Source organism: Schistocerca cancellata, chromosome 5, assembly GCF_023864275.1.
Source record: "Schistocerca cancellata isolate TAMUIC-IGC-003103 chromosome 5, iqSchCanc2.1, whole genome shotgun sequence".
Classification (NCBI taxonomy): Eukaryota; Metazoa; Arthropoda; class Insecta; order Orthoptera; family Acrididae; genus Schistocerca; species Schistocerca cancellata.
Genome location: NC_064630.1, coordinates 504,913,244 through 504,939,643, shown reverse-complemented (window position 1 = coordinate 504,939,643; position 26,400 = coordinate 504,913,244). Strand labels below are relative to the sequence as shown.

Sequence of the window (26,400 nt, the reverse complement as noted above, 5' to 3'; positions counted from 1 at the left end):
TCGTCTGGGAAAGGTGCTGTCGGTCCAAATTCGATTATAAAGGCGAAGGAGGTAACGCAGACTATGGGTTGATAAATGCAGCAACATTTGGACATGGATACCATCCGGTCCTGGGGCGGAGGAGCGAGAAGAAGAGAGGGCATGTTGGAGTTCCCGCATGGAGAAAACAGTATTGTAGCTTTCGTGATTTTGAGAGGAGAAAGCAAGATGTCGCACTTCTGCTGCACGTTTCTTCGGGAGAAACGCTGGCGGGTAATTTGAAGAGCTCGAAATCTCAGCAAAGTGCTGACCCAACGAGTTAGAAATTGCGACGGGGTCCACTAAGGTATCATGCGCGACAGTGAGCTGCTTATAGCGGATACAGTTGGCCAAAGTAGGATGGTGACGGAAAATGCGAAGAGCACGTCGCCGCTCACGTAGTGCGTCACGGCATGCCTCGTTCCACCAAGGAACTGGGGGGCGCCGGGGCAATTCGGAGGTGCGTGGTATTGAACGTTCCGCAGCTGTAAGAATAACGTCGGTACTATGTGTGACCTCATCGTCGACGTTGGGAAAGCGACGGTCATCGAATGTCGCTAGAGACGAAAAAAGTGTCCAATCGGCTTGGGCACATTTCCAGCGTCGCGAGCGCATATATGGCAGTGGAGGCTGCAGTCTAAGGACACATGGAAAGTGGTCACTCGAGTGTGTATCATCAAGGGCGAACCATTCGAAGCGCCGAGCTAGCGGAACAGTACCGACCGCAAGGTCCAAATGAGATAAATTTGTCGTGGAGGCAGACAAAAATGTGGGGACCCCAGTGTTGAGGCAAACTAGATCCGCTTGGTGGAAGACGTCTAGCAATAGAGAGCCACGGGGACAAGGATGTTGAGATCCCCAAAGCGGGTGGTGGGCATTGAAGTCCCCAACCAGCAAATAGGGGGGTGGAAGCTGACCAAGAAGATGAAGGAGATCAGCTCGTGCCATTGTTGTGGATGATGGAATGTATACAGTACAAAGAGAGAACGTGTATCCAGAAAGGGAAAGACGGACGGCGACAACTTGGAAAGAACTGTTTAAGGGGATTGGGTGATAATGGAGAGTATCATGGAGAAGAATCATGAGTCCTCCATGGGCTGGAGTGCCTTCAACAGAGGGGAGGTCATATCGGACGGACTGAGAGTGAGGGAGAACAAAGCGGTCATGGGGACGCAGCTTTGTTTCCTGAAGACAGAAGATGACCGGCGAGTAGGATCGTAAGAGGACCGATAATTCATCCCGATTGGCTCGAATGCCGCGGATATTCCAGTGGATAATGGACATGGGGTGAACAGAAAATGGAGGAATGTGACCAAAGTTGCTGTCAACTCAAAGACTGCTCGGAGCTAGCAACCGACAGCATGGAATGGCATTCAGCCGAAGGCAGAAGATCCTGATCCATAGGTTGGTCAGGAGCAGCCCCTGCCACCAGCGATCGGCCGGTCGACCGGCCACCAGCAGTGCGCCTCGGCGACACAGAAGACGGCCAAGGGCGATTTCCGCCAGGTGGTGCTGTAGATGGGACACGCCTTGGCGGAGAAGGAGAGGAACTGGGTTTCTTTGTAGCCTTCTTGGAAGAATGATGTTTAGATGAAGGAGGAACCGATGGTTGTGAAGTTGCGGTACGTAAAAACTCTTCACGAGGATGCTCTTTTTTCGAAGACTTGGCGTCCGACTTTTGGGCTCGAGATTTAGCAGAACCCGACGAAGGGTGAGCCATAGAGTGGGCAGGCGAAAGTGGTGAGGTTGAACGAGCGATCTTTGCGCTGGCCGATCTGACGACCGTGGCACTAAAGGTGAGGTCGCAAGTCTGCGTGGCCGCCTCCTTTGTTGGCCGAGGAGAAGCAAGGACAGTGCTGTATTTTCCTGTCTGAGGCACGGTGGGCTTGCGACTGGCGAATAATTTTCGAGCAGCAAAGGTCGACACCTTTTCCTTCACTTTCCTGGATGAGCTTTTCGTCCTTAAAAACGGGGCAATCTCGAGAGGAAGCAGCGTGGTCACCCATACAGTTGATGCAGCGAGGGGATGGAGGTGGACAAGCACCCTCATGGGCATCCTGGCCACACGTAACACATTTGGCCGGATTGGAACAGGACTGGCTGGTGTGATTGAACCGCTGACATCGATAGCAACGCGTAGGGTTTGGGACGTAAGGGCGAACGGAAATTATCTCATAGCCTGCTTTGATTTTCGATGGGAGTTGAACTTTGTCAAATGTCAAGAAGACAGTGCGGGTTGGAATGATGTTCGTGTCAACCCGTTTCATTACTCTATGAACAGCCGTTACGCCCTGGTCAGACAGATAGTGCTGAATTTCTTCGTCAGACAATCCATCGAGGGAGCGTGTATAAACGACTCCACGCGAGGAATTTAAGGTACAGTGCGGTTCCACCCGGACAGGGAAGGTGTGGAGCAGAGAAGTACGCAGCAATTTTTGTGCCTGGAGGGCACTGTGTGTTTCTAACAACAGGGTGCCATTCCGTAATCTGGAACAAGACTTTACAGGACCTGCACTTGCGTCGACACCTTTCTGAATAATGAAAGGGTTGACCGTGGAGAAGTCGTGACCTTCATCAGTCCGAGAAACAACAAGGAACTGTGGCAACGATGGAAGAATCGTCTGTGGCTGAGACTCAGTATACTTACGTTTGTGAGCAGACATAGTGGAAGGTGAGGAAACCATTGCGGAAGAATCCCCCATGATTACCGGCGTCTCCGATGGCGTGCTCCTCCCTTGTGGGGGCCCTCTCTGAGGGCACTCCCGCCTTAGGTGATTGTTCACACCTCAGGTCACACCTCCCGACAAACGGACGGAGGGACCAATCGGCATTTTCGGAAGGTATCAGCTCGGGTAATCACCCCTCCCTGGGCCTGGCCGTTACCAGGGGGTACGTACGTGTCCTACCTGTCTACCCGGGGCGGGGAATTACGCGTTACCCCGTCACCGGCTACGCACAAAAGGCGTGGGTCGGCCTTCAGACACGCACAGGGAGGATGAAAGAGAAAGGGAAAGGAAAGAAGAGAGGTCTCAAACGCCGCAGCGGAGAAAAGGGAAAGAGAAGAGGTAAGGAAAAGAGAAGGACAAAGGAAGGAAGAAGACATAAAAGCAAGGAAGGCGAAGAATGCAGTACATTTACGAGCGTCCGTCTCCGGACGTAGGCACAAACCATACTCCCAGATGGGGAGAAAGGGAAGGAAAGAGCCAGAGGTGAGGGGAGGAGGGGCGAAGATAGGGATGGGGAAGGATGCGGAAAGGGAAGGTATGCAGCCCGGAAAGGAAGGAAGGCCACATTAGCTCGGGGTCCCGTGCTCGCTACGCACGTATCCACAAAAGAGTTGTGGACCCCCTGGGGGGTCCATTTGAGTCTGCTTATTATAGTCGAGCCTTATCTCCGTCTACAATTTGTACCACCCACATTTCCCTCCATTAACAGACTGACGACTCCTGGATACCCCGAATGTGTACTAGCAACCAAATCCCTCTTTGCGTCAAGCTGTCCAATTGCTTTTCTTCCAAACATCGATTCAGTACCTCTTCAGGTATGGTAGAAACTTTTCGTGAGTGTACACTCTAAGACTACAGCAAAAAACGACGCACCACGAATGAATTATCCGAAACTGACGGAAATCGGTACATATGATGAGATATGACGTGCATATGCAGACAAACAAATGAAAAACTGAATCATTTATTCAAGAGAGAGAGCTCCAGAAATTGAGCAAGACAATAACACATTGGTCCACCTTTGGCCCTTATGCAAGCAGTTATTCAGCTCGGCACTGATTGACAAAGTCGTTGGATAACCTCCTGCAGGGTATCGCGCCAAATTCTGTCCAACTGGCGGGTTAGATCATCAACATCCCGAACTGCTTGGAGGGCTCTGCCCGTAATCCTCCAAACGTTCTCAATTGGGAAGAGATACGGAGACCTTGCTGGTCAAGATAGGGTTTGGCAAGCGCGAAGACTAGCAGTAGACACTCTTGCCGTGTGCGGAAGGACTTTATCTTGTCGGAATGTAAGCCCAGAATGGTTTGCCATGAAGGGCAATAAAAAGAGGTATAGAATATGGGTTATGCTGTAAGGGTGCCGCAGATGACAACCAAAGGGGTTGGCACTCCGGACCATCGCTTCTCGATGTCAGGTCATATGGCGGGCGACAGGCAGGTTGGTATCCCACTCAGTCCGGGACATTTCCAAACACGTCTTCGTTCGCCATTGGCGTTCAGTTCGAACGGGGTCTCACCACTGGAGACAATTCTACACCAGTCAACGAGATTCCAGGCCCCAAAGTACGGCGAAGACGTGCCTGGAGACGCCCCAGACAGTGTTCGTGTACCAGCCTGACTGAAGTTCACTATATGGTCCGACAACCCAGAGTGGTGGTCTGCAGTGACATTTCTTTAAATAGCAGGACCTCTTTGGTTGTCATCCGCGGCGCCCTTACAGCACAGTGGTAGGTCGACGATATTCTACGGCCTGTTTGGTTGCCCTCCATGGCAAACCATCCTCGGCTTATATTTCGGAAAGCTAATACCCATCTGCACACTGCAAGTGTGTCTACTGCTTGTCAAACCCTAACTTGGAGCATTGTGGGCAGGGCACTCTAATCAACTAGGTATTTTGACGATCTAATGCGCCAGTTGGACAGAATTTGGTCCGGTATCTCTCAGGAGAATATCAAACAACTATCATAGATGATATTGAAATTACTGCAACGTCAGGTCTTGGAGGTCAAGTGATCCTTCAGAGCCCGTCCACGTTTTGTGGAGGTGTTTTGAACTGTTACCAAAAGTAAAGCTCCACAGCATGGTAATGGCTGGATAACTGTTGCTATTGTACGGTACGATGGTAGTACCGTTAAAGGTGTTTCTGGATTGGAGACTTTTAGTAGCAGAGATGTTATTGCTTTTCGTACATTTCAAATTGGTGAAGTCTTCAATAGGGACATGAGAGCATCTTATTTTACTAGCAACATGGCTTTTGTTTTGAGGACTCGGAATCATCGGAAAATAAATGAGCAAGAGGGTGTTTGTGTTTGGGTCAAAGGACTTGCTCAGTTTATGAAGCTCTTTGTCTTGAATGAACAATCCTTTTTTCTGAAATTGTTATTTGTTTGTACATTGATGTCAACATCTACCGGTTTACGTCCCATTCGGTTAATTACTTCGTAGAGCGTCGTTTTTCTTTTTAGGCTTGTAGTTTATTTGCCTGGAGAATAGCCTCTTGCGGAGTTAAAACGTGGGCAATAAACGTTTCAGACAAATAGGTAATAGATGCTGTTCAAAAGTAGTGCTAAAGAAGAATGCTGAAGATAAGATGTGAAGGCTGGCAGCTGTGACCGAGCGGTTCTAGGCGCTTCAGTCTGGAACCACGCTGCTGCTACGGTCGCAGGTTCGAATCCTTAGGTTAGTTAGGTTTAAGTAGTTGTAAGTCTAGGGGACTGATGACCTCAGATGTTAAGTCCCATAGTGCTCAGAGCAATTTGAACCATTTTTAAGATGTGAAGCTCGGGAAACTAATGAACAGATACGGAATCAGATGACGAAAAATAAAAATTATGGCACAGCCTGATTAAAAGAAAAGGTCGGTTGATATAACATGTCCTGAAGCATTAAGTGATTGTCAGTTTGGCAACAGAGTGAAGTGTGAGGAGTAAAAATTGTAGAGGTAGGTCAAACACAGCACTCTTGAGTGAAATGGATGTAAGTTGCATTAGTCATGCAAGGATGAAGAATGCTGCATCAAAGTCTTCGGACTGAAGACTACTGCGACCTTCCAACACCATTAGCTATCCAATCTACTTATAAAATAATAAGTGTTGTTCTTGTCAACACTGTTAATCGTTCATGTGTCAGTTCTGTACAAGGCTACACTCCAGCCAAATACTTTCAGAAAAAGACTTACCAATACTTAAGTTTATATTCGATGTTAAAAAATTACAAACAAGCTTCTTAACAGCAAAGAAAAGTCTGCAAATAAAAGATTCAATCTGAAGCTGGAAACGTAAAGAAATGACACCTATTTCGGATATAACGTAACTGCAGAAAATCATACATGTTTTTCGTGTTGTCTTCAGTCCGAAAACGGATTTGACACAGTTATCCATGCTACTCTAGCCTGTGCAAGTCTCTTCATCTCCTAATAGCTTGTGCAGCCCACATCCATTTGAACCTGCTTGCTGTACTCGTCTGTGTGTCTCCCTCTGCGATTTTTAACCCACCCTCCCCACTTTCCCCCAATATAAGAGTGATTCCTTGATGTCCCAGAATATGTCCTATCAACCGAACCATTCTTTTAATCAAGTTATGTCACAAATTTATTTTAGCCTCAGTTCATTTCAGTACTTCCTCATTAGTTACGCAGTCTACCCATCTAATCTTCATCACTCATAACACATAAAAGGCAATTTTTGATGCATACGGAAGCATCACCTGTAGAAAGTACAGATAATGTGCAGACAAACAGTCCTCTTCCTTTTTTGTTCAATAATTTACATCAAACATTTTTGTCAAAGGGGGAATGTTTCGGAAACAGTTTGTGACCTGAGCAGGCAGCCAAGAAAACCTATGCCACATTCGCTCGAAGCGTTCAGCAAGTAACGCTACCTAGAAAGATTGTTTCCAAAGCTTTCGGTTGGTTCAATGCTGAAATTTTTCTTGTATTTTGCGACCAATGAGTTTCTTTATGCGATGCAGTTACATGTAATCTTCGTAACGCAATTATTTTACGTTCAGTTTACTTACTTTTACGATCTTCGATCTGTTTCTAAGCTACAGAAGCTCAGCAGTACACCTTCAAATATTTGTGTGAAAAATAGTACATCACTTTTTTATTCCTTTCCGCATTGTCTACAAGTCGACTGATTTTCTTCATTCATCCAATAGTCACTAAACAGGGTGAATCCGTGATCCAATGACAAAATTCTGGAGGGTCTTCAGGGATCTTTTAGTGTTTTGGTTTAATGCACTCATTATCTCCAGTGGTTCGTTACATACTAATTTCATTCCATTTGATTTCTTATGCCATTACTTTTTTATCTGTATTGCGCTAAAGATATCTCCACAACGTTCCAGATGCCAGTGGTATAAGCTGTGTGTCTTGTTTACAGACAACATATCTAACTGTAGGGACACGTAAAGTTGTAAGTAGGCTGTTTATATTTTCTTATTGGCAACGTTACGTAGCGCTCTGTATGAAAATCACTGGCTGTGCTGCGTGCAGCCTGTGGCTAGTTTGCATTGTTGTCTGCCATTGTAGTGTTGGGCAGCGGCAGCTGGATGTGAACAGCGCGTAGCGTTGCGCAGTTGGAGGTGAGCCGCCAGCAGTGGTGGATGTGGGGAGAGAGATGGCGGAGTTTTGCAATTTGTAATACTATATATTATGAACTGCTATGTATATTATGATTTTTCAACACTATTAAGGTAAATACATTGTTTGTTCTCTATTAAAATCTTTCATTTGCTAACTATGCCTATCAGTAGTTAGCGCCTTCTGTAGTTTGAATTTTTTATTTAGCTGGCAATAGTGGCGCTCGCTGTATAGCTGTAGTTCGAGCTATGAAGATTTTTGAGAGGTAAGTTATTTGTGAAAGGTATAGTTTAATGTTAGTTAGGGCCATTCTTTTGTAGGGATTTTTGAAAGTCAGATTGCGTTGCGCTAAAAATATTGTGTGTCAGTTTAAGCACAGTCTTGTATAATTGTTCAAAGGGGACGTTTCATATGGCGACCCTGCCAGGATATCTCACTGGAATCTTCTGATTTTTTCTTCTAGTTTGTGTAATTAGTGTAGCTTTTGTTTATTGCTAGCACGTAATTGTAGAGAGAATTTCCTTTGTAGTTGCAGTTTTTCATTCTTGTACAGTAAAACAGTTGTGGCATGCATGTAGATTTGCACCAAGTATTTCGCAGCTGCGCTTGCAATTAACTACATATTATTTTCTGTGCTATGTTAATGTGTTCTCTTATTTTTGCACTTCAAATTGCGCTTTTCTGTGTTATCGTGTGAAATATTGTGACAATAATGGCGTGTGAAAAACGTAACACTAGGCTCCAAAGTAAACTGAAAAATAATAGTGATGACGAGTGTAGCTTATCAGCACCACTGTGTAGTGAATTAACAGACATTCGAAGTAGTAATTTGGTAACTGTGCATAGGGAAATGGAGCGGGCGGCAAATAATGGTGTAGGCAGTGAAACAGGTTGTGAACAAGGAAGCATTATCGATCGATCGGTCGGCAACAGCTCGCCTCAGGAATCCGAAATGATAGGACACAATTTTGCAAATACTGTAGATTCAGGTTTTGCGTCCTCACCGTTTTCTCAAATAAGTCAAGATACATTTTCTGCTTGTCAAAATGTGAATGTTGCTGGTGCAAATGCACTGCTGAAAAGCGTAGAGGAACAGATTCCAGACACTAATGCATTGTTATTACAGTTAATGCAACAAATGGGACGAAATCTTCAAAAGTTAGACACAATGGAACAGAATCTTCTAAAGTTAGACACAATGGAACAAAATCAGAGACAAACACAGCAAAAGCTTCAAAAGTTAGACACAATGGAACAAATTCTTCAAAAGTTAGACACAATGGAACAACACCAGAGACAAACACAGCAACAGTTACACACAATGGAACAAAATCAGAGACAAACACAGCAAAAGCTTCAAAAGTTAGACTCATTGGAACAAACTCTCGAACAAACACGAACAAACACTGCTGAGTTACATAACATTGAATCGAAATGTCAAAAAGTCTGTAATGACGTGAAAACACAAATTTGTGAGCATTTCCAACCTATTTTTTCGCGTCATGAAAATGCATTACAGAATCACGAAGCAGCCATAAAAGAACTGCAAACCATTGCTCATGAAAATCATGAGACCTTGTGGGCTAAAATTGACTCAGTTGCATCTATCAATTCGGTTACACAACTTGCAAAAACTCAGGAAAACTTAAAGGACATAGTAGATTCGATTTCAACACAAATGGACACTCTGAAACTTGGTTCAGAAAAACACACTGAGGAAATGTGTTCACTATCGGAGAAAGTAGCCGAACTTTCGGATCAGGTCACTAACTTATCTACAAAGGTATATGATGATCTGAATGACACAAGACCTGTAGCCTTCACTGACACAGAAGAGTATGAACAAATTAGGAAACTGAAACAAAATCTGAATCAAATTAATACACAACACCAAAGAGAAATCCGGGAAGTACAAGATCAGCTGACAGGTAATACAAGAATTACGTATTTCAGAGGCCACTCGCACTCCAATACGGGAAGAGGGACATAGAAATACGGAACAGCCACAAAATAATAACACAGGGCATTTCGGAAGTTATGAAAGAAATTGGCAATGTGCACCGGATTTTGAGATGGAACCGCCGAAACGAAGTAACAATGAGCGATGTGCTACTCGCCGACACGATGATTTTGACTATAAGCTGTTCATTACTACACGTAAATTCAAAACATTTAAGAATTCTGCGAACGACATTCATCCACAAGCGTGGCTCCATCAATTCTCTCATTATTTTCCTCCCAACTTGTCATTGGAGCACAGGTTAGAATTTATGTGTGGCTACTTGGAGAATGAACCAGCTGTAAGAATGCGATCGGTCATTCACGATTGTCACAGTGAAGGAGAATTTTACCATGCGTTCCTCTCAGCATATTGGTCACAAGCTACACAAGACCGAGTAAAACATAGCATCATGATGATGAAACACTTTGAACAATCTGAATTTTCCAGTCTTGTCAAATATTTTGAAGACATGTTGCACAAGAATCAGTACCTGTCAAACCCATACAGCCCCTCAGAACTCATCAGCATTTGCTTAATCAAATTACCTGAACATTTACGGCATATTATTTTAGCAGGACGTTGCAAAGACGACATTGAAGCTTTTCAGGGACTGTTACAAGAACTGGAAATTGACAATGACAATCGCGGGATGCGAAAACAGGAAAACAATCACTACAGGTCACATCCGTCACAATTCCGTGACGACAGAAACAATAACTGGACACGACAATTCTATTCTTACAACGTAAATCGTGACCAAAAGAGACACCACCCATATGACAACCACTGGCAGAGTAATAGTTACAGAGAAAGATCGCATTTTCGTAGTAATGAATGTGACAGAGACAACCATAGAAACAGACAATTTGGCAACCAGAACAATTATTATCACGGGAGACAGAATAACTTCAGACGCAACGGTCCACTGTGCAGTGATAATTCAGGGAGAAATTCTCCACCACGTAATCGACAAGAAAGAAACTATGGAATTTACCGACATGACGACAGACGATATGATCGTAACGACAGACCTGAATTGCATCAGAACTGGCGAGCTTCAAACAGAGCAGGGCCCTCTCGGCAAGGCGAATTTGTAGAAATTAGGTCTCCAAATCCCAATAACGATGCGCGCCAACAAAGGAACAGACAATGACTCGCACCGCAGGCTGCCGCGTGCGCCGGCTGGCTCAGAGAAAAATAACATAGACGCTAACCTTGAGAAAAATTCCAGTATTCTCTACGGACGTATACCACATGATAATTGCGTTAAAGTTGAAACGCTGCGTACTAGGAAGAGTAAAGGTTTACACCACATTTCACATGTAAAACCCTTTATTGAAAGATAATCTGCTTTTTAACTTTGTCTTTGCCATAAAACTTTTCACTTCACATTTCTAGTATGCTTTGTCAGACTTAACATGCAACAATGTTTTGAAGTTCACTATCCAGTCTAGAACCTAGGGAACATATTTAGAGAGTAATTACCACTGCATTGTTATAGTGAACAGATGACACAGTGTTATTGTGTGTGTACATTCTTGCTTGTTAGTTGCACGATCATGTAATGACTATAAGGCTCACACACGTGGAACATATACTGGCACTGCTAATGAGATTTTAATGCAACATATTGGTTTACTTGAAAAGACATTCTTTATTTAAAGTACTTTCTGTGAGATTAAAGATGACTTAGCATTTGGTTTCTTTGACATCTACACGATTATATCACGATGCTACTAACGAGTGACAATTTACAATGTTGCTTTTGCAGTGTATCTGTTTTATATCTGCACAGTTTTTCTGAATTCTTCTGGAAAGTAAAACATGTTTAATAGTAACTTTTGTGGTATAGCTACAATGAGACAGCCTTTCCTGTAGCACAACAATACGTTACAGCACAGTAATTTCTTCATCACAACAATAAGCGTAATAACTAAGAAATCTATACGCAAAGCATTTCACTTTTGTTTATCATGAGGTAAGTACATTGACTTCTGCAGAACTTAGCTTTCGGAGGACAATAACTACGACACTTCCACAGAGATTATCTTACAGCAAGACACACATTTAGCGCTACAGGACATGTATTTGAGTGATTAATTTTGTACTTAAAACATTTTTTTAGCGATTTTTGAATTACAAATAAAGTTTTCCGTGATACATTTCATTCCATTGCTGTAATCTGTAACACCTGAGGGTATAATTACAATAATCCTCAGGGGGGTACACTCCTACTTTGTGTACCATGTGTTTGGCAATCACAAGGAGTCCTAGCTAATATGGTATTTGCTTATACAACTTAACACATCGGTACCATATTTCTCTAACGCAGAATTACACAGTTATCTTATCATTTAACTGAGAGAGACATATTTATTTTACTACATCAGTGACAGATGTTTACGTAATTACACAGTTGAATAAATTCACACTTATGAAATTGTATTTGTGTCTGTACTTTGTGAACTGTTCATATTTTTTTGGTACCATTGTGATACTATGAGAGCTCTGAATGATGTATTTGGTAAGGGAGAATGATTTTAAAGTACGTTTGCAGCAGATGAACTTTTGACATGAGCAGAGAATTTTTTTAGGTTTTGAAATTATTGGAGGAAGCTACGACGATTTTGAGAGTTGACTGAAGTGTTATGATGTTATTTTTACGATGACTATGTGTATTATGCTGTTGTGGTATGTTTATGATCAATAAGCTGGTGCTATATGAGGAATTTGATTATGCTATGTATTTATTATAATGAAATATTGAAGTGTCGTCGCAATATTGACGTGTCGGCGAATATATATATGTGTAATAAGGTAAGGAGTAATGAATAGTGGTTAGGGACTCTGGTTTGTGAATAAGGATGTTGGAAACCAAGAATCGTACTTTAAGAGTTATGAAATGTATGTAAATGCGTGAATGTATTACAATGCCGACGAAAATTTTTTGGACACTGTTATATTCATAAGATTTTGTTTCTACACATTTGCAACGCAAATTCTCGACCCGTGAAATTTTTTTGAGACTGTCACTTTAGCGGAAACTGCTGTCATAAATATTTCCGTAAGAAAGGTAAGTGACCTTGACGTAATGCGTTTTGGGCGCCCAGCTGAGAGGTAGTCATCTGACAAAAGAAAGCCATTAGGTGGAGAAAAAAAAAAGGACGCCATTATCCTCGCCATTGACATTCCTTTAGAGAAAGCATCGCAAATACGACACACTCATTACTTAGAAAGATACTTACATCTGCACACCTGATTATGACAAGCGTCTTTCTACGAGAGTTAAGAGAAAACTTATGAAATGTCACATAGCTATTGAATGATGTTTTTATGCTTTGTATATAGTTGCTTATTTCATTTGATATCTGTTTTCCAGCTATGTTGCAGCATTGGTTTTATAAAATAAAATTAAATGCATTTGCTAATGTGAACACTTTCTGTCAGCAGATCTATTAAATAATAATTTTATGATCCACATTCTTCGAAAAAGGAGCTCTTGGAATGGAAAGAACAATAAAAAGGGACTAGTAACAGCAACTGCATACATAATTTTCTTGTCAAGTACATGGTAATATTTTTTTACGATAAGTTGTTGTGGTGCACCACTTTAATTACATAGACATTAAGATGTGAATATACATTTCCCTTATCTGCATTGTTGTCTTTAGTTTTTTTTTTTTTTTTTGCTTGAGCTATGTCATATTTAGATATAAATTGCTGCTGCTGTTTGCCAGGCATAGTGTTACTGAATTTGACTTTGTATCACGCTGTTAAGCCAGTTTTACTACTGATTTATTTTTCTTGTTGCTGCACATTGGCTCATATTAGTTGTAATTTTGCATTTTATCCGTTAATTTAAATTTACTGCTGCTTGCATTGCTGTTAGTGTTAATTGTTTTATGCTGCTGCATTGCCTCGTCCCTTAGTTTAGCATCTGAGCTCAGTAGATTTAAGTTAGCTTAAGAGGGGGTAGCCTATAAGAGAATGAGTTGTGATGAATTTGAAGAAATGCACTGAGAGGTTATACGAGAAAAATACAGAAAGCATGCTTGGATAGGATTTTTTTGGTGGAAGCAAAGGTTGAAATAAGACGAAAGATCTATGGAATGAAGTTTTGGTTCGGACTGCAGTTCCAAATGTTACACTGAAAACAAACCCTGTCCTTTTCTGTCACCCCTCTATATGTTTGTGTATCCATGTGTATTTGTGTTCTTCCTGTCTTTATGTGTTTATGTGATACGATTTATGTTGTAGAATTTTTCTAATACTCAGCTACATTCACTATGATGAGGAATACTGTTAGCTTCAAATATAATTTGCATTAATAATATGTTATTTACCTTGTAAAGATGCTTAGACATTATTTATTCTGTTTTGTTTTAATGCTAATGTGTGAACTGGATGTTTCAATAATTATTCTGATCTTTTATGTATGTACTCATGTCATAATTCCTGTAACACTGATGTATATGTCGATTTCTATTCTTTTGTAAAGCCTGTATTACTACAAATGTTGTTATGTTTTTAATGATGTATTTTGTACCTTTGTTATTGTATTCTTATGTTATAAAATTGTAATTGACACCAGTTCATCAAATTAAGTAACTTGTAAGTTACATTTCACTGCACACATTTCTGTTGGTCATAGTATATGGACAATATGTGAGAAGTTGGGGCTCCTAGTGTTTACATGTGTGTTAATAATTCAGCAAGGGACTGGATAAAAGCATTGCTGGTTCTAAGGACAATTCCAAAAACTTAGTGAGTGCACAAGTGGTGGTTATGGACTTGCTCTATTATCCGCAAGACTTTTCAATGGTGATTGTGCACCTGCACAGTCGCAACAGATGGCTGCTGGCCGTCTCTACAAGGACTACAGTGGGTCCACACCTTTGATGACCCACCAATACCATTATTTCTACAAGGACTGCAGTGGGTCTACACCTCTGGTAGCCCACCAATACCGTAATCTCTACCAGGACTACGGTGGGTCTGCTATGTGATGACCTACCTACCAATATTCTTCAGAACTTCGAATGACTCTGCTGTGGGTTTGCTCCATTGTGGTCCATTACCTGTCAAGAGTCAGCACTGTCTTTCCGTTGGAAGGACACCACTACTTCTTCAAGACTGCATGGAAATCCACTACTTCTGTGTGCAATTTTTTTTACTAATGAGACTTTGTGAAAAAAACTGTAATTACTATTATGATGAATGATCAGGACTGTCTTTATGGACTGTGAGAAAATTTTAGCTTTTGACCAACATTGTATAAATAAGTGTGTGCATTGGATATCTTTGTTAGTGTAATTATGAAAAATTTTATCAAATCATTATTGGACACTGGCCAAAACAATTTGTAAAATTTTTTGTGGGGAGCATGGGGGCTATGTAAGTAGGCTGTTTATATTTTCTTATTGGCAACGTTACGTAGCGCTCTGTATGAAAATCACTGGCTGTGCTGTGTGCAGCCTGTGGCTAGTTTGCATTGTTTCCGTTTCAGAAACGGAAAAATGATTGCAGAAATTACTTTTCAGAGCGAAAGAAACTTATATTCCACAGGCCCCTGTGTACATCTTCCGCAGGAACCGCGGAGGTAAAATGAATTTGCTAACAGCTCGATGAGGTGCACATAAGCAGCAATTTTCCCACGTTCCACACATGATGTAACCGGAAATAACCTTAAATTGGGATGCAATAAAATGACACGTTGCCAAGCACTTTTTAATGCTTTGGGACATTACCTAGCATGAATGCCGAATACTTTTTTTTTGTTAGGTTATCTAGAGCGCAGCACCGTCTCCATGACTCAAGCTAAACTACATTACGAGTTAACGAGTAGTCAAAACTATCTTACACTGATAACTGCTCATACTAGTAATGAATTATCAGGCGTGGTGTGTTGGTGCACGATTCTTTTTCGTCCTTTAACTATATTCTTACGCTGTGACAAGTTCAAAATCGAACACCGCAGTGGCTGTTGAGCAATCAGTTTACTACACACGTGTCCTTGCAATCCGCCGGAAAATTCCGTGTTCGATGTCCGCCACAAAAGAAACGAGACTGACTGTTTCTTTACTTAAAGTTTTCAGGTAGGAGTTCTCATTATCACCATGTGACAAACAGTTTTTAGTAATGCGCAAAGTCTAGTTTCTTTTGTGCCGAGATAGTATACCTTTTAAAATGATTAATATACAGGCCCTTCTGTGTGTACAGAAAGCTAGCGAGACAGGAATGTGGTGTGGCAACACAGTTATTTGTGATACGCACGTCAAGGAATAGTTCCGAGGTGATTTTCCACACCCGTTCAGGCAATACTGCGCCCGTTTCCCATTTCTGTTTTACATCTGCAGTTTGTTAAAACTATGACGATGTGCAGAAAAATTCGTTGCAGTGTTTCTCTCCCATAAGCAAAAGTGGCGTCGCAGTAATGCTAAGGGGCACCAGTGTCCGAGGCGAATGACCGCTTAAGACCGTAATCAAAGCGGGAATACCACCAGAGAGAGAGAGAAGGCTTGTACCGGGAAGACAGGTTTCGGCAAAGAAAAAGAAGATTCGCGTGTGTGCAAATGAAGCAAGATAATTCTTCCTTTTTTTCTTTATTGTGAGTTGTTGTTTGCATGTGTTTAATGAAAACTAGCTGATGAGCTGCTCTTTGTATTCAACAACTCCCACCTAACAAGGACTGACAAAGCACTTACTATAACCAAGCACCTGTTATGTCCTCTTAAGAAGTTATCAGCAGTGCATTTGCTTTTAATTACGGCCAGGCGTTTAGTGTTTCTTCGCATTCGCATGTTTCTCTTGAACCTCCGTTTTTTCTCAATTATTAATTTATGATTTTATTTATTCCTTTGTTATGTATAAACTTGAAAATTGAAGAGCACATAACGGAAAATTACAGTTAATGGAACGGTCTACTGCCCTTATCTTTTTTTCTAGATGTCGAGTCAACGCAGCTTGGCGTGTGAAGCGCACGTTTCTCAGCTCACAGCTTAGAAGGAACTTGAGCAAAGTTTCCGTCCCTCCTGCCCTCGATAACACAGTAATCGCTTATCCATGACCGTATCGACTCCTGGACCTGCACGGGTTAATCAGAGTACCATACGCGGCTGACAGTACTGGTTAACCACATTTTTTAAGTTTTTTATTTTTGACTCAGGTCTTTCTTTTAATACAATAATTACCGCTTTCGCCTTTAAATGCCGCCTTCAGATGCTATGGGTAGCATTTGATGAATAAATGTTCATGCGTTGTGAACTATTGACGAAGCATCAGCACTTGTCCATCAAATGCCGCATGTAACATCTGCAGATGGCCTTTGAAGGGCGAAACTGGTTCTTATTGCATCATAAAAAGTGACCGAGTCAAAACTTAAAGCCTTACAATAAGTCAATCAAAGTCTCCACAAACGGAACGTCGTTTTTTCCAACATTTTGTATTTTTGATGTCAAGGGCACAGTCGCTGAAATTAATTTCAATTTCCTTCCATTAACAAACTAACGGTTCCTTGGTGGCCCAAGATGTGTCCTACCAATCGATCCGTACTTTCAGTCAGTTGTGTCATAAATTGATTTTCTCCCCAGTTCTGTTCAGATACTCGATCTACGAATCTAATCCTCAGCATTCCTCTGTATCAAAATCGTCTGTTCTCTTCTTGGATGAGCTGTGTCATCCATGTTTCACTCCGTACAAGGTCACACTTCAAATACTCCCAAGAAAAGACTTCCTAGCACGTAAAATGTATTGGATATTAAGAAATTTCTCTTTCTACTTTATATATCCTCTCTACTCTGACCATCATGAGGTGTTTTGCTACCCAAACAGCAAAAGTAATGCTCCACATTCCATTATTCTTATTTTACTTACATTGATGTCCGTCTTATAACCTCACCAAGACGCTAGCTATTCCATTATATTCTACTCTTCTTCCAAGTCTCTTATCGCCTCTGACAGAATTACTTCATCAGCTAATCTTAAGCTTTTGAGTTCTTATACTATTATTGTAATCTTCTTACCAAATTTCTTGACTGCAAGGTGTATGTACAGCCCTGTCTCACTTCAGGTCTCATTTCTGGTCCTGGACGTTATCACCAACGTGAAGGTTTTGTGCTGGCTGATGATGAAGAGGATACAACCCGCACTGACGTGAAGTACGCCATACTCGGCTCAGGGCTAAAGGGCGCCAATTAACCCGCACTTGGTCCTAGGAAGACTTTGGCGAGTCAGGTACGGTTTAACTGAAGTGTTTGCTTCGCTCTGAAAGGCCTTCCCGTTTGAAGACTGACAGCAGAGGGCCGCCCCCGAGGCCTGGGGCGCTTGGGTGAAGGCTTACAGGCATTAGCGTAACAAACAAGCCTTCTCGGCAACTCAGGGATGCAGGGCAACACTTGAAGGAATTATCAGCCGTGTTCCCAAGAAAATCCGGCTAGCAACTAGTGTTGGGAACCGCCACAACGAGAAAAACATGTGAACGATAGCGAATTTTCTGGCCCTATGTAAGATCGCTAAGCGGCTCTAAGGTTTCTGCCCAGCCAGTCGACGACAAGTCAGGAGTGGCAATAGAACACAGCAAAACGAAAGCCAATATCATAAATTTCGCGTTTAAGAAATCATTCACGGTGGAGAATCGGATAAACACACCATCGTTTCATCATCGCACAAGATCCAGTATGGACGACTAAGTACGTATTAAGAATTCCTGGCGTAGATAAGCTACTGAAAGAGTTGAAAACAAATAAGTCGCCAGGCCCGGATAGAATCGCAATTCGGATTTACTCTACGGCATCGACTCCTTACTTAAGTTGCATTTGTCGCAAATCTTCCGCCCGGCACAAAGTCCCAGTTGATTGGAAAAAAGCACAGGTGACTCTTGTATATAAGATGGGTAAAAGAAAGAAAAGGCAAAATTACAGACTAATATTCTTATCATCGGTTTGCTGCAGAATTCTAGAACATATTCTGAGTTAGAATATAACAAATTTCCTAGAGACCGAAAAGTTTATGTCCATGAAGCAGCACTGTTTTAGAGAGCATCACTCGTGCGAAACTCAGCTTGCTTTTCTCACATGATATACTGCGAACTATGGATGAAAGGCAGCCAGAAGATACCATATTGATACGGTGTCGCACTGCAGACAGTTAACGAAGGTGCGAACATATGGAACAGATACGTGACTCGAACACTTATTAAGTAACAGAGTCCAGAACATTGTCCTCGACGGCGAGTATTTATCAGAGACAAGGGTATCGTCAGGAGTGCCCCAGGAAAGTATTCAAGGACCGCTATTATTTTTTTATATACATAAACGATCTGGCGGAGAGGGTGGGTAGCAATCTAGGGTTGTTTGTTGTTGATGCTGTGGAAGGTGTCGACGTTGAGTGACTGTAGCAGGATAGAAGATAACAGAAAAAAATCACACTACTGGCCATTAAAATTGGTACACCAAGAAGAAATGAGGTTCATAAACGGGTATTCATTGGACAAATATATTATACTAGAACTGACATGTGATTACATTTTCACGCAATTTGGGTGCATAGATCCTGAGAAATCAGTACCCAGAACAACCACCTCTGGCCGTAATAACGGCCTTGAAACGTTGCGCATTGAGTCAAACAGAGCTCGGATGGCGTGTACAGGTACAGCTGCCCTTGCAGTTTCAACACGATACCACAGCTCATCAAGATTAGTGGCTGGGGCATTGTGACGAGCCAGTTGCTCGGCCACCATTGACCAGACGTTTTCAATTGGTGAGAGATTTGGAGAATATGCTGGCCAGGGCAGCAGTCGAACATTTTCTGTATCCAGAAAGGCCCGTACAGGACCTGCAACATGCGGTCGTGTATTATCCTGCTGAAATGTAGAGTTTCACAGGGATCGAATGAAGGATAGAGCCATGGGTCGTAACACAACTGAAATGTAACGTCTACTGTTCAAAGTGCCGTCGATGCGAACAAGAGGCGACCGAGACGTGTAACCAATGGCATCCCATACCATCACGCCGGGTGATACGCCAGTATGGCGATGACGAATGCACGCTTCCAATGTGCGTTCACCGCGATGTCGCCAAACACGGATGCGACCATCATGATGCTGTAAACAGAACCTTGATTCATCCGAAAAAAATACTTTTGCCATTCGTGCACCCAGGTTCGTCGTTGAGTACACCATCGCAGACGCTCCTGTCTGTGATGCAGCGTCAAGGGTAACCGCAGCCATGGTCTCCGAGCTGATAGTCCATGCTGCTGCAAACGTCGTCGAAATGTTCGTGCAGATGGTTGTTGTCTTGCAAACGTCCCCATATGTTGACTCAGGGAACGAGACGTGGCTGCACGATCCGTTACAGCCATGCGGATAAGATGCCTGTCATCTCGACTGCTAGTGATACGAGGCCGTTGGGATCCAGCACGACATTCCATATTACCCTCCTGAACCCACCGATTCCATATTCTGCTAACAGTCATTGGATCTCGACCAACGCGAGCAGCAATGTCGCAATACGATAAACCGCAATCGTGATAGGCTACAATCCGACCGTTATCAAAGTCGGAAACGTGATGGTACGCATTTCTCCTCCTCACACGAGGCATCACAACAACGTTTCACCAGCAACGCCGGTCAACTGCTGTTTGTGTATGAGGAATCGGTTGGAAACTTTCCTCGTGTCAGCACGTTGTAGGTGTCGCCACCGGCGCCAAGCTTGTGTGAATGCTCTGAAAAGCTAATCATTTGCGTATCACAGCATCTTTTTCCTGTCGGTTAAATTTCACGCCTGTAGCGCGTCATCTTCGTGGTGTAGCAATTTTAAAGGCCAGTAGTGAACTAGTTGGTGGGATGAATTACAGCTAGTTCTAAATGTATGGAAATGTGAGGTAATGCGCGTGTGTAGGAAAAACAAACCCGTAATGTTCAGATACAGCATTAGTAGTGTCTTGCTCGACAACAGGCACGTCATTTAAAAATCTGGGCGTAACTTTGTTAAGCGATCTGACATGTGAGGATTGTGGTAGGGAAAGCGAAGGGAGGACTTCGTTTTATTGGGAGAATTTTTGGAAAATGTGGTTCCTCTGTAAAGGAGACAGCGTAAGGGGCGCTTCTGCAACCCATTCTTGAGTGTTGTTCGAGTGTTTGGGATTCGCACGAGGTCGGCTGAAAGGAAGATATCGAAGCAATTCACAGGCGGGTTGCTAGATTTGTTACCAGTATTCGCAAGTATTACGGAGATGCTTCGTGAACTCCAATGGGAATCCCTGGAAGGAAGACGACGGTCTTTTCGAGGAACACTACTGAGATAATTTAGAGAACCGGCATTTGAAGACGACTGCAGAACGATTCTACTGCCACCATCATACTTCTCCCGTAGGACCACGAAGATACGAGGAATTGGGGCTCTGTTTGCGAGTAGAACAGGAAAGGAAATGACTGTTAGTGGTACTCCGCCTCGCACCATAGGACGACTTGCGGATTATGGAAGCAGATGTAGATGCAGGTCTTCCCATACCACATGCCAGCTACCGCCGAGGGGCTTTCCGACTCGCATAGTCGGAAATTTTGTCACCCTGGACGAAGACTGGGAGAGGTGGTTACGAAGTATCGATAGTTCAATGGGTGAAATTCTAATATGGGCCCCAGAAACTGCAAAGACGATACGATGGAAATTTCAGCATCCTGAAGGGCAAAGTGAGGGAAGTAAATACGGTCGAGTAGGGAGCACCCGCTAGGGCGGGCGTCAATTAGGACAACGTTCGATCCGATCAGTGAGAAGAGGACCCAGGGATTCCTGAGAAAAGTGGTTCGCATGATATTTGGCATAAAGTGTTTTAAATTTGCCTTGCTGGCGCAGTTTCCAGCTTAAGTCGGATGCTTGTTTTCATTCCAATGTCTTTCGTCACTTTGTGACATCCTCGTTTAGCATTCCATATCGGATGGGCATTCTTACAGTCCAGTTCTCTAGTGCAACATCAGCTTCCATATAGGGTGTCATCTCAAAGCCGTCAACGAAATCATTCGATACATCGCCCCAACATTTGATCAGCCGCATATGCCCCCCCCACTCCCCTCCCCCGCTCACAACTTGCCCAGTTACTAAGTTGCGTCTGTGTCCAGTAAAATAGACCCTCAGATTTTTTTGTATTGTTAATCTGTGAATAATAATAATAATAATAATAATAATAACAAACATTAATGTTAGTATGTATTTATCATTTTTGAATTTAATTTACTACATTTTAGTTCACAACATGGAGTGATCTTATTTGCGTATCAGTACATCAATCTATTTTACTACAAATCTATGTGTGGAACACCGATATGTAGTGGAATTCATGTGCCTGTTTCGGAGTAAGCTCTAAGCGCTGGGTACCGTACCCCACACACAGGTAGTTTATTGAAAACGTGGGTCAGCATGCTTGAAACGAGCAATATGCAATTACGAAACCATCGACGGTATTCCTTACTTATTGTGACCACATTTCCGTTACAAAATATGTAAACAAATCTCGTGAAAAAAATCACCTTCTTTAAAAACATACAGTATTATTCTGAATACTTGTAGTCATACTGAGCCTGAAGTTGAAACTGCGACCAGGTTTTAGATCAATTTCTTATTTAAAGATTATCTTATAACTCATTCTGGTCTGTTTCTGAGGTGTATAACCGTTCCCAGAGAACCACGATACAACTTTTTGTCACTAGTATGACATTAGCGAACACTAGACAAATACAGAACGGAAGACCAAGCCAGGTTGTGACGTTTTCTCTCCAACGAGGAAAAGTTTCTCCTTGCAATTGGCGCCAAAAGTTGGAAGGCTCTTAGGCTCAAGTAAGAAGCGGAGGATTTCAGAATGATAGTATGCTGCATGAGTGAGTTTTAGCGTTACGGCAACGGAAGAACAGAAAGAAAGGCCAGGATTTTTAGACGATGGAAAAATTTGTGACCTTCAGCAGCGGAGGCAGTACGTCACAGGACAAAATCAGATGACGCAACGTCTATTAAAATTTTTTATTGTCATGTCCACGTTCAGAGCGTGACCTAATCCACTCTTGCGGGATTATAGCAATGGTGACAAACGCAGCTGTAGCTGCAACAGCATGTTCCTAGATTCGACCATTTTCGACCCTGCACAATGGCATTATCAAGTTACAAGTTGATGGCAGCGAATCTGCGACGCTCAGACCTGCGATTAAAATGTAGTCGTTCCAAGCATTCGGACTTCAGCTGTTATCGCTCAATAAAGATGCTGACCTGCGTCGAAAATTGTGGTATCCAAAAATCTGCTGTTACAGCCGTAACTGTTTTTTCCACTATTTCTAAGTTTGTGTGGAATGGTGAGGGGTGGCAAAGATTTGACAGTAGAATGGAAGTCAGTTTGCAACAAGAAAACATTTTATGTGCAGTAAGGCACCGCTCGCATACCGGGGCTTGCAAAGTGGTGGCGTATATTAAGTTGCCCGTAGATAATGATGTTATTAGTGTCGGAGCGTAAGCCTGGACTGAACAGGGTTGTGACAGAAACGACCGTGCCGTTTTCAAATGAACCTTTAGTTGAAACTTCCTGGCTGATTAAAAATGTGTGCCGGACCGAGACTCGAACTCGGGACCTTTGCCATTCGCGGGCAAGTGTTCTATCGACTGAGCTACCCAAGCACGAGTCCCGATACGCCCTCATAGCTTCAATTCTACCAGTACTACGCCTCCTGCCTTCTGAACTTCACAGAAGTTTTTCTGTGAACCTTGCACAACTAGCACTCCTGGAAGAAAGGATGTTGTGGAGACATAGCTAAGCCACACCGACACGCAGTTTTAATCTGCCAGGAAGTTTCATATCAGCGCACAATTCGTTGCAGAGTGTAAATCTCATTCTGGGAAACTTTAGTTTCTCTGTACGATAGACAAAGCACCTGGTGCCTTGGGAATTCGGAAGTCATCGATGAATGGTAAATGGCAATGAGGTGACGTGGGTATTCTGTGCACATGGTAGCCAGAGAGCGTGTCCTCGACAACTCTTAGATTAGCTGAGTAAGAGGGCTTGAGGATGTTCCAGTCGGCTTAGTGGGTGCTGGGAACTCTCACGCGATGACATGTATCCAGGATAGCACACTTACCGTAGTTTCTGAATTTGACCACCGTCAGGAAGACGTAAACAAGGGAATGGCCATTACGTGACCCAAGGATGATGTCTTCAAAGTTTTGCAAAGGAGAACTTGGGCACCGATCTGGTGGTATTTTGGCAGTATGTGGGAAGCAGGTGATTGTTCAACTAGGGGAAGAATACAGTTGGTTGGTTGTTTGGGAGAAGAGACCAATAAGCGAGGTTATCGGTCTCGAAAGAATACGGAGAAAGAAGTGAGGGACATGCACGGCAGGCTGAAAGTGTCACGTGCGAGTTGTGGACGGTAGGACTTGAGAGAACGAATGCGGTGGAAAAGCAGTGAATGAGTGCACGCTTAAGCAGTGAGCAACCATCCGACCAAGACAATGATAAAGTACTTCATCTGTTTTAGACGAGTGTGGTTGGGTGGAAAATAGAGGGGGGCGTAGTAAGAGAGAATTAAGTAGAAGAGTTTTCAATATTACTCTGGAGTAGGAGGGGCTAGGACTAGGGTGATATCCGTAAGCGTGGCGAAAACTTGATTCTGCTCAGTAAATAAGGAATCCAGTTGTTTTAAAGTAAAGGTTATTTGATACATTTCAAGCCATTTCTTTCCTTCGTTGAAGTCAGGTTATTCTTTTGTTATGCTTAACTGCTTTCGTCTTATTGAGGCCGAGCTTGTCTGTTGATGGTCCCCCTGTAGCAAGTATACTTTTCTGGTTTGTATTGGATAAAATTATTTAAGTCTCGCAACATTTCTTCGAACTGTTCGACATCTTCAAGCGGTTACGGTACTTATTGCTACACGGTGGGGTTGAAGATGTCGAACAGCCGCTTCGAAACAGTATTGTGGGATTTACTTAATTTGAAACTTCTTAGCAGATTAAAACTGTGTGACTGATAGGGACTCGAACCTCGGACATTTGCCTCCTGCGGAGTACTCTGCTGACAAAGCTGTCCAAACACGACCCATGACGCGCCTTCACATCTTGACTTCCGGCAGTACCCCTCCTTCTACCTTACCAACTGGCAGAAGCAAAGCAGTAAGGGCGAGACGTGAGTTGCGTTTTGATACCTCAGTTGATAGAGCGCTCGCCCGCATAAGGCAAAGTTTCCAGGTCAGACTTCCTGTCTGGCACACACTTTCAATCCTCCACGAAGTTTTGAATCAATGCACACTCCGCAGCAGAGTGATATCTTTTTCTTGTTACACATTGTTACCCGGCGGCAAATTGTACAAGAGTATCTGCAGTAGACCCGCCAGGAAAACCTGAGAAGTCAAACTTTCTGTATTTTTTCCGTCCAACGAACGAGTCGCAGATCTTGGAGACTAGAGTAATCAGAGGTTCTATCAGCATTCGTTGCTTGACAGCCTTTCTCTCTGCGGGTTTCAGAGGTAAAGTGAGGCTGCAAGCCTAGTACACACTCTACATAATGTAGGATGATTTTTCAGTTGAGTGAGATCTGTGAGTAGTGTCTTAATGCAAGATCGTCTTGTTTAGAAAGAATATGAGGTGGGAAAAGCCGGCCGCGGTGGCCCAGTAGTCGCAGGTTCGAATCCTGCCTCGGGCATGGATGTATGTGATGTCCGTAGGATAGTTAGGTTTAAGTAGTTCTAAGTTCTAGGGGACTGATGACCTCAGATGTTAAGTCCCATAGTACTCAGAGCCATCTTTTGAAGTGGGAAAGGAAACGAATACTCACGTTACTGGAATATGCCACAAGTGACTTAGGGTGGACCACGAACTTCGACTCAGTATCATTATAAGAGAGTCCAGTGTCGGCACTGAGTCAACTAGCAGCCTGAATAGGCAGAAAGCAGAGTAGTACAGGGTGATTAGAAACAGACAAACGTTTGCAAGGTTGTCGCGGGATAGGTTGTGTTGAGAAATAATTGTTAAGAAAAAATTTGGTGCGTTGCGCCGTTTCCAAGGTACTTAGCGTTGAAGGTAGTTGGGCGCGGAAATTCAAGCACTTGCACGTGCTAAAATGCGATAATGGACAGACATCTGTGCGCCCTTGAGTTACCATTTGTTAAAATGCCCATTACCAGTTAAAATGTGCCTTTTTTGGTACTGATAAATCTAAGTTAGATGAGCAAAAGCTATGTTTTGTTAGGTTTGAGAAAACCAAACAAACGACACGTTTGGCGACACTGTCTCTGGCAGGCTACTTGAAAAGGTGCGAGCGACGACCTGATTGGCTAATATCAACGCTAAATAACTCTGAAATGGCGCAACGCACCAAATTTTCTTTATTAACAACTACCTCCCAGCGTCGCCTACCCTGTAACACCTTTACAAGCTTTTCAAACTGTTTCTGAGCACCCTGTATGTCTGAGCGACAGTCGCCTGGAACAAAGGAGAGAGAGAAAAAAAAAAGACTTGATATTTCTATTGATATCCAAACCAAGTGGTCTCTCTAGACAGAGTCGAGCCAGGACATACCACCACAGCAATGTTTGACCATTGCAACGAACTCAAGTGAGAGACAGTGATATAAGCAGTCCTGGTAGGGAGAAACTGTAAGACTGCTCAAAACGAACAGGGGATTATGGCATTACATAGTTATATTTTACATTCTCCACTCCATTGTCGGTTCTCATACTCACTGAGAATCTCTTTCGTAGCGGAGAGTACAGCGTCGCTGGAATAGTACTATTATTTACAAAATGGAAGACTGAAAGAGTGCATAGAATAACAATGATTTCTTTGACGTCCGTTGTAGAGCATACTCATATGTCCAAACATTGCGACGTTCCAAAAAAAAAAAAAAAAAAAAAAAAAAAAAAAAAAAAAAAAAAAAAAAAAGATATCTTCTCTCAAAGGATCAGCAGGAATTCTTGAAAAACTACTTGTGTGAACCACAGATTGATTTATTATATGCTTGCTATATTTCTAAAAGGTATCTGCTACTTATCACATCGTCCATTACACACCAAAACACAATTATACAAAGTATATTCACAGACAT

At 42.8% G+C, this 26,400-nt stretch overlaps 1 protein-coding gene across 3 annotated transcripts in view; it reads right to left on the bottom strand.

Annotated features, from left to right (window-relative positions):
* The window catches only part of LOC126188087 (uncharacterized), a 538,033-nt gene that overhangs the window by 500,979 nt on the left and 10,654 nt on the right, over window positions 1-26,400 (bottom strand). The window lies entirely within an intron of this gene.